The sequence below is a fragment of the Lactuca serriola genome, chromosome 5 (assembly GCF_051521515.1).
Source record: "Lactuca serriola cultivar US96UC23 chromosome 5, Lser_US96UC23_V15, whole genome shotgun sequence".
NCBI classification, from domain to species: domain Eukaryota; kingdom Viridiplantae; phylum Streptophyta; class Magnoliopsida; order Asterales; family Asteraceae; genus Lactuca; species Lactuca serriola.
In genome coordinates this window covers 175,397,427-175,408,317 of record NC_136412.1, presented here as the reverse complement: position 1 = coordinate 175,408,317, position 10,891 = coordinate 175,397,427, and positions in this window count along the sequence as shown.

Sequence of the window (10,891 nt, the reverse complement as noted above, 5' to 3'; positions counted from 1 at the left end):
TAATCTCTATGAGTGTGTACGGATCATGCCGGCGCCTTCCCACGGTCCTCGCTAGTACCTGAAACACATAACACAACAGCTGTAAGCATAAATGCTTAGTGAGTTCCCCAAAATACCATATACCACACATATGCCTTTCCAGGCCATAACTATGCATGATCTTCCGATCCATATGTCTCAGGGGACTTTCGTCCCGAATCCCGGTAGACCTTCCGGTCATACCCGTATCGACCTTCCGGTCCGAACTTCTTGACCTTCCGGTCCATAACCTTGTGACCTTCTGGTCCATAACATACATAACATTCATAACACATACATATCAAATAACAACATACATCTCATACATCTCATAGCATATAAGACCTTCCGGTCACACACAGGTACCTTTCCAGGTACAGTATAGTGAGAAGACTCACCTCAATGAAGTCGGATAAACTCTCGTGCTCGATGTCCCGACTTAGCCTCCTCCTATTATTCAAATAATATCCTGACCAGAATTCTCTCTTGATCTCATCTCTACAACTGGGTAGAAGGCCATTCTACCCTACCCTGAACTCTCCTGAATCATTCTTGACCAAAACCCTAAAGTCAAAGAAAGTCAATGGTCAAACTTTGACCCGACTCGTCGAGTGCACATGGGCGACTCGGCGAGTCCATGCGGGTTCTCTGAATCCTTTCAGCCTCTCTTGACTTGTCGAGTCATCCTTCCACTCGACGGGTTACATCTGACACGAATTACGGGGCAACCCCGACTCGACTCGTCGAGTCCACTTATGGACTCGGCGAGTTGCCACCATGCTCAAACCCAAATGACCTTCTGAGGTTAGATCTGTTCCTCTAATCCATAGATTTGTTCTTCCCAACCACTATAATCATATAAAGGTCCGACCTTTACACTCATGCAATCACCATAAAGCTTCTTTGGGTGAAATAACCCCTAAAATGGCAACCTAGGGCCATAACTCAAATGGGATAGCAAAAAGCAAGATGGATGGGACTCTCTGGACCTCTTAAGGTCTAGGTCTAAGAGTAACTCCACCTTGGGACCTCACATACTTCGAATCTAAGCTAAAGAAGGCATAAGAAAACCCTAGATTCAACTAGAACACCAAATACACGAGTTTGAGCATAGATTAGTACCTCCAGTAGCCTCCTCTGGTGAAATGGGGAATAGATCTGAGCTCCTCAATCTTCCTTGTTTTTCCTCCTTCCTTCTTTCTTGCAAAACAAACCCACAAAGGTCCAATCATGGCTTCTTCTCTCTCACAAATGCTCAGGCACTATTAGGGTTTCTCTCAAGGGTCTGGTAGCTGCAAATGGTGGCTATAAGGGTCCTTAAATAGGTCCCAAACCTGAGAATTTAGGGTTTCATTAAATAGTGTGGACTCGCCGAGTTCCCCTCATAAACTCAATATAAATACTTAACATAGGATACCTGGGAATCCGGATGTTACACAAGGAGTTCAAGACATGAAGTGGTCACCCTACACAACTAGTCTTGTAATCTATAGCCTTATGACAGAATAGAATGTAATAAACTTTGAATATCATTGTAATCATTTTCAAAAGTTACAAAATATCAACTATGTTATATGTGTTACCTCGCTATGTGATTCTCTTGGATAGTGAATTGGAGAACTGAGAGACAATACTTGTGACGAGAACGATTAGGTTTGAAATGTAGTAGAGGCCAATACTACCTGAAGCACAGAACCCGCACTTGGATCAGGGAATGTCAGAAGGTTACTAAGTCTCTAAGTATTTGAGCTATTTTGTTAATTTGCATCATTACCTTTATTTCTCTAATCACTACAAAGATGGATATTATTCCTACCCTAGTGGTCATATCGAATCGAGTCCAAATAACCTATGAAGTGAGTCTGATGTAACATCTGAATTTTGATTGAAGAAAAAGATAATTGAAGCGATCAATAGAAGTATCACAATATCTATTTAAAATAAGTAGCATGTAGCTACATATGTTACCTATCATGATGTGAATACATCGCATTAGAACATTAAGGAAGGTATACTCCATGCAAGAGTATGCCTGAAAGAGACTTGAGTCTAGTCATTGCATCATACGATGAGAGGTCATTAGAACATGACCCATCGGTTTGTTACGATAGTCAAAGTAAATACCTTATCTTAGCTAAGTCAATTCTAGAAGGATCAGGAGCCTCCAAAGGAGATCGAATTTAGAAGAAACAAAATGCGCATGATTGAGCATGGTCAGTAGTCAAGAAGTCTAAGAGTTGGTAACTCGATGGATAAGACATTAGAGTTACGGTTATTACCTAGGATGCAAAGGTATCGTGTAGAGTCATTATACAAGCCCTATTTTTGTTGTTGATTTTGGGACGTAATAACCCTAACAGGGAGATAATTGTAACAACTGCAGATTCGGGCTAGTCAATCAAGATATAATAAGCATTAAAAATGATTTTTTGAAAGACGATTGTTTACGATAAATAATCTTAACCAAATTTCTAGTATATATGAAAAGGATTTCTTACATATAAAGAACACTGAAATACGACTTTGTATGAAGAAGATCTGCTTCTTCGAAGTTTCGCGATTAAACCAGCACGACTCTGCGTATCAAAGAAAGTGAATTTCTGATAATTGATTTTTAGCCTAAGTGACCAAAATGAAACTCATAGTAATCGTTAAACCAAGAGTGTGCATATAAAGAATTTCAAAATCTGACTACGTAAGAGGAAGCTATGATTTTTCAAAGTTTCGGTACAATACTGAGGGCATAGAAAGCGAAATTCAAATCGATTGATTGTTAGCCGAAAAAAATTTAAATGAGAATTTAAGATCTCGTGAATATGAACTTGTAAAGATAATGACAGTCGAGAACATAGTTCATATGCATAAGTTATGAATTTCGCACAAACTTTAATAGTCTAAACCAGTCTAAATATGAATTTTTGTTAGAGAAAGAATTAGATGTTCAGGCCTGAATGAAAGTTGTACAACTCGTTGAGATGATTCCATGGATATAAACAACGTTGAAAATGGAGCTCTTATGCGAAAGTTATAGCCATCAGAAGAACTGTGAGAAAATGCTTGCGTTGATGACATGGCAACACTGTAGTGCGCCACATGGTAATGTCAAACGATCCCTCTCCTATCAAGACAAGCCCACGTGACACGTGGCACCACATTTTGGTGACACATGGCATGTTCTGGAAGGGTAAGATTTGGATGAACTAAAGCTTCACACGTGGAAAAAGCTCAAAGGAGCCAGCAAGATTCAATGGCGTGACGCGCCATTCGAGGTGCATGCCACCTCTAATATATATAGAGCCTTCGATTTTCATTCTTTTCACACCAATTTCCTTCTAATATCTCTCTAGCCTCTCTATCTTTCGAGTTAGGTTTTCTTCCTAACTTTTAGAATATTTTAGAAGAAACTCTGGAGCTCTAGAAGCTCGACGAAAATAAGTATTTAGGTCAGAGTTATGCCCATGTATTTTCTCGGTTTTTGCTAAAACCTTTGTAAGTTAAGCTACACTCCTGTACTTTCAGTTAACTTATATGTGTAGTCATAAGTCGTTATTATGAGTCAATAAATAAGATTTATCAGTAATTCCAATTCATTATACTTATTGATCTATTTATAGGGATGATGTCTAGGCTAGATTAGTGAGGTGTTTAAAATGGGATTTCTGTACAGTATACTGTGTATACCAAACGGAACCTACCTCCGATATGATCCAACCTGGTTATTCTATACTCGATATGTAACAACGTAAATTTTCAAACAAATTTTTCATTTAAAAATAAAGTACTTTCATTCAAAACAAGGCATAAACATTTCAAGTGTCATGTCAAAATACAAATCATATGAATCCCAAGATCACAAAACATCTATCAGTGTGTACAGATCATGCCGGCGCCTTCCCACGGTCCTCGCTAGTACCTGAAACACATACACAACAACTGTAAGCATAAATGCTTAGTGAGTTCCCCAATATACAACTTACACACATACGCCTTTCCAGGCCCTGACCTTCCGGTCCATGTGTCTCAGGGGACTTCCGTCCCTGCTGGGTAAACCTTCCGGTCCTACCCACGCCAACCTTCCGGTTCACAACGCAACGCCTTCCGGCCCATAACATAATCGCCTTCCGGCCCTTAACATAATGCCTTCCGGCCCACATAACATACATAGCACGTATAACAATTAACTTATCACATATAGCACATATATCACATATCATATCCGACCTTCCGGTCACACAGTCAAACCCTTCCGGGTACAGTATAGTGAGAAGACTCACCTCGTGAATATCAAAAGCTAGCAAATCCCGAAGTCACTCGTGCTCGATCCGCCGAGCTACAATCCTCCTATAACATCATATGTCCCTAGTTAACACTTTATATCTGTAATGTTGACTATCCCCAAGAAGTCAACACAGGTCCACTCTGGTCAACGGTCAACGGTCAACTTTGACCGGACTCGGCGAGCGCTAGGGCGACTCGGCGAGTCTACACGTTCTCATCAATCCTCTAAGATTCCCTTTCTACACGTCGAGTATCCCCCTTGACTCGAAGAGTTCCTCCTGGAAGAATCGCGGGGCCACCCCGACTCAACTCGCCGAGTCTGAAGAACAACTCGGCGAGTCCCAGTTAATCTTCAAGCTACTCGCCGAGTCTATTCATCGGACTCGGCGAGTCCATGCCATGCAACCGCTCAAACTGCTTTCTAAGGTTAGATCTGCTCCGACCATTCATAGGTCTGGCCTTCCTAGACTGGTTCATCACGTAAAGTCCTCATTTCGGTGCTCATAATACACCCCATGACTCATAATTTACATTTTGACCTAAGGCATAAGGATTCCAATCCAAAACCTCCATTGATTCCCGAAAAGCTCAGGCATGGGACATTCTAGACTTCCAAGGGTCCCAATACGGGGTTCCAATCGCTTGGGGGACTAAGGTAACACTCAATCTAGCCACAGAAGGGTTCAATAAACCCTAAATCCATATACACATCAACATAGAAGAATACAACTCGAAATCTTACCTGAATAACGTGCTCTGTGTCCCCAAATCCTCAGAATGTGGCTTCTCTTGTTGTTCCCTTAACCAAGCCTCCTCCTCCTTGCAAAATAATACTTCCAAAATCAATAATGGCCTTCTACCTTGCTCCAGATGCTCACAATCGAATTAGGGTTTCTCTCAGAGGACTAGGGTGAACAATGACGGCCATAAGGCCCCTTATATACGTCCCAAACCTGGACGGTTAGGGTTTGCTAAACAGCGCGGACTCGCCGAGTCCATATTCGGACTCGTCGAGTCCAGTCGCGAACCCGCGACCAGATCCGCGATCCTACTCGGCGAGTCTGAGCTCTAACTCGCCGAGTCCCCTCTTAAAACACCCAAAATCATAAATATAACGATACCTGGAAATTCCGGGCTGTTACACGATAGATCTTGATGTAAACATTGGGATTAGTAAGGAATCTAAACTATCATTAGTCACAGGAGTGTTAGACTAAAACTTAGTAATAATTATACTAGGTCACATCAAAGGAAAAATATGAAGTACCAAGGCGAAGTTCTGATCAAATTATAAGGCATCCACTTTTATCAAGTGAGCACATTGTCTCTTTCATGAACATTATTTTAATATAAGTATTAATTTAGGTAGTTAGTATTTGTCAAAAAGTTTATATGTGAGCTATATGCTTATCGCATGGTTTATATGTTAGTAATCTATTTGAGGATATACAATATGCGAACCAGATATGGTTTTATGTATGTTAAATACTATATAACTATTATTACATGATAACAATAATAGAAATATTATTGGATAGATAAATAAAGATACATTAATGCCTAAATACTTTTTGTTAAATATACACATTGGAATAGGTAAGGTTGTCTAAATAAAGTTGGTATTGGAAGCTTAGTAGTTACGCTCGTTAATGACATAAGACTTATTATAGATACCTAGTTCAATTAATTTTGATATTAAGTAGTCTCATTCGGGGTATGTGTGTGGAAGTTAGGAAGGGAGATTAGAGTTTTGTTCCTTGACACTTTCAGGTATTCATGGTACGTAATACGTACCGGAGTACAAATTGTATTCCTCTTTAGATGGCCAGGAACGGTAGGTCCATATCTCAAAAATGTAATGGTCTATTTGTGTATTCTTTTGGATGACCAGAAATGGTGGGTCCAGATCAGACAACGATAAAAGTATGTATGCTCATCTTCCAGATGAGAAATGCTTGATCACTCTAAATGATTCATCTGGTGGAGTAATATTTCCTAATTATCATAGACTATGATATGTGAGGATCGATTGGGGTGGGTATGTTTAGGTATGAGACTTTATGGATATCCAAGTCGAAGACACAACTATACATTTATTGGTAACAATTGGTTTTGTGGAATTTATATATATATATATATATATATATATATATATATATATATATATATATATATATATATATATATATATATATATATATATATATATGGGAAAAGTGAATATACCCTTAAGGGTATATCAGCTTAGGTACCCAAACTCATCATATTACGTCGTTTTGTATCATATATACACATTGTAATTGTCCAATGCTATTCTAATTCAACGTCTAACTTGATTTAATTTCAAGATTTCTATAAATTTTACGTTTATCTTCCTTTTACATAATTTTCATTTTCAACTGTAATATATATAGCCTAGTAGGCGTTTGACATAAAAATGTGATGTAAGAGGAAAATATTAGTGAAATTTCGAAAATTTTGAAAGTAAATCAAGTTAGGGGTTGAAATTTAAGAACATTATAATGAATATATAAAACAAAACGACGTATTATATTGGCTTTGGGTACCTAAGCTTATATACCCTTAAGGGTATATTCACTTTTCCCTATATATATATATATATATATATATATATATATATATATATATATATATATATATATATATATATATATATATATATATATATATGTATATAAACTCTGTTTTAAATAAGCATAAATAAAAATTTTAAAAATGTCATAAAAATGGGGATGTCACGGTATCTTCTTAAAATGATTAATTAAAGTGCACACAAGGTGTTTGTGAAAATGCCAATAAGAGGAAAATTGCTATTTTTGGATTCATTATGTTTCGATTTGATTAATTGATCAAGCTATGTTCCTGCCTACTCACATTTTTTTTTCTCCTTTTTCTCTTTGTGTCTTCTTCCAATTCAAGGTACAATGATTTTCAAAATTTGAATGCAAAAGTTTAGAGTTTTGAAATATGCATACAAGGTGCTCGTGGAAATGTCACAAAGAGATTTATTGGAGAAAAGTTTTTGTTTGAAGAATAAGATTTATATTCTTTGAACTTGTATATGTTGAGATAATAAATATGTTAATGAAGATCGTCAATAACATGAACGGGATGAGGGAGAAAACTAAAACAAAAACCAACTTTTACATCAACAGAGCAACAAAATAACAAGAAAGAAATACATGAAGTTAATATAATGACAACATCAGTAACAAAACGTGTTGAGGGGAACATCACTAAAGACTTTACCAAAAACAAAACAACAATCCTAAGTTTCATAATGCTTTGTGTGTCATTTGTAATGGAGATCACAACACTTTATTATGCATATATGTACAAATGGAAATGTATGTGTATGCACAAACGGGAATGTATGTGTATTCATAAACAAAAATGTGTATATGTGTACAAACATAAATATGCGTGTGTGCAAAAACAAAAATATGAATGTGTCCATAAACAAAAATATACATGTATGCACTAACATAAATATATGTGTGCACAAATAGAAATATACATATGTACACATAACAAATATGCATAATTTCATTTGTGTATATATGCATATTTGTGAAAAAAAATCGATTTACAAAAAAAATAGTCTTAATAGCCTAAGAAGTTGCTATACAAGGTGATACGTTGAGATTTTTTCAAAAAACACTTTTTTCGAGTGAGTGAACATTTTACCTATACAAACACAAATGTGCATATGTGCACATTACAAATATAGACACGTAAAATAAAATAAAAATTTTATTAATCCATATGGATGTCCATTTATAAAGGAAACAAATTATAAATTTTGAAATTTTTAGATTTTTTCGATAAAAAATAACTCTAAAAAATGGAAAAAAAAAAATGGGCTTTGTAATATTTTGGTACATGTGCGTCGAAGTATTAATGTACAACCTTTTAATTTGATGGTTGATATTTTATCTTTATGATCTCAAAAAAGTTATTGATGCCAATGGGGATATATATATATATATATATATATATATATATATATATATATATATATATATATATATATATATATATATATATATATAGGTTTAGGTTTTCTTGTTTTTACTAACTATTGTGTGTCATAATGCACAGATCTGAGCCAACGGATGTAATTAATCAATGAACATGATTTGAGGGTGTATGTTATTACAATGAGATAATATGTACCATATAACCACACAAATTTTAGCAAAATGGTATTTTGGACAATTAAGTACATTTATAAAAGGAATTTTTTGGATTTTTAGGGATGATTAATTCTCCTAATTTTAAAAATCTGAATTGTTTAATTAATTCAATCTTAATTCTAACGTGATTTTATACATAACCGATTTTATTCTGTCAGAATATTTTTTTGTTAAAATGATGTTTTTTCAGAATTTTATTCTATTAGAATATTTTTGAAGAATAAGAACAATCTTGAATCTGAGGCTGGAAAATAACAACATTCTAATATATTCTTATACATCCGAAATTAAATACAAATTCATACATATTCTTACACATTATAAGCCTTATACATTTTAATATAATTATACATATTCTAAAAGAATATCAATAAAAATGAATAAAATTCTTAAAAACTTTCTAAAATTGTGTATATGATCAAACTTTATTCATTCTTCAAGTTATTCCTATTATGTTTTCAACGCATTCTTCCAGCCATTTCTATCACAAATACAACAAAAACTAATAATGGTTAAAAACATGTTACATGCAATTAACTATCACTTAATATATTCTGGTAGAATACATAGAATATAACAGAATACATAGAATACATTTTGGCATAATACATAGATTTTTATTCTTTCAGAATACATTCTGGCGGAATACATAGAATACATTCAAAAGTATTGTATTTACTACTAATATAATTTTAGACTCCAAATATACAATAATGAGGGACAATAGAAATTGGAATTCAAAATCACAAATTGAGCCAAAATAATACACAGACAAATTAATTACCTTTTTAAACAATTACATAAAACATGTGTTGCTAGTAATTCTCACAGAATGCATACCATAAGGTTAAATTCATTAGATTCTCTTTCAGGGATTTCAACAAACATTTGTTAGGCATTATCATCAAACAAGCCAGAAAACCATATTTGATTTACTTGCAATAGTTTACCTACAAACATAATTTCCAATAACATATTTGATTTAGAACGCATACCACAAGGTTCAAAAGTATTGTATTTACTTGCAATAGTTTACCTATAAACATAATTTCCAGCAACATATTTGATTTAGAAGCAGAATTCCATCAATAGTATGTCTACAAACTCAATTCCAATAGGCGCATCAGGAAGAAATAGGCACATCAGGAAGCAGTAGGCGCATCAGGATAGATGAACACTAGTGCCAAAAACCATTCTTAATAACTAACAGAATAGAAATAGAAGAGTGGAAGAGAAGCAAAAGTAAAAATTGGAAATTATTTACTGTAGGTGTAAGTCGATAGAAATAGGTAGAAATTGGAAAATTGATTACTGCAAGAATCGTACCTAGTACACAAGAATCGGAGCACAAGAAACATGAATTGGGTCAATCCAATTTGATGGAATCGGAGCACCATTGCTCTCATCGGATGCCCACATGTCGCCGTGCTTCACCACCAACAGAACAAATCGGTGACCAACGATGCTCGAGGAGATGGAAAAGACGATCAACAATGCTTATCCATTTCGACCAAGATCAGTAAAAATCGCCAAACTTCGACCGCTGCCACCTTTGTAATTCAAGACATTCGATGGAGGGGCTTAGGGTTTTGAGACGATATGATTTTGTGATCGACCAGGGATATGGTTTTGTAGGGTTTAACTAATTAAGGAGAGATTAATTAAATTATTTTTTTTACCATAATTAGATATACTAAGTTTACCAATATATCATTTTTTTAATTTATTTAATAATTAATTACTTCCCGAATTTTCATTGGTGCATACATGCACACAATGTTTGCTAGAAACATTTGAACTTATATATATATATATATATATATATATATATATATATATATATATATATATATATAGAGAGAGAGAGAGAGAGAGAGAGAGAGAGTGAGAGAGTTAGGTTCAAATATTTTCACTATCTATTGTGTGCATGTATGATTAATTCTAGACAAATCATTTTAGTTATTTTAAGAAAGTAATTAATGCATAATAAATGCTAAAGATGTAATTAATATCCATTATATCTTCAACATGTAATATGCATTAATTACTTTCTTAAAATAACTAAAATGATTGGTCCAGAATCAATCATACATGCACACAATAGATAGTGAAAACAAAATAACCTAACCCTATATATATATATATATATATATATATATATATATATATATATATATATATATATATATATATATATATGGGCTTAGGGAATATGTGGCTGTTATGTACCTAATATTAGGTATAGAACCATTAAAAACTACATAGTTTTAACAAAATACGACCAAATCTCTCTACCATCTTTCTTGTATTCTCTATTAGACAAGATGATAGGCTTTGTACATACTTTTATGGAGTTTTAAATTTTTAATTTTGCAACA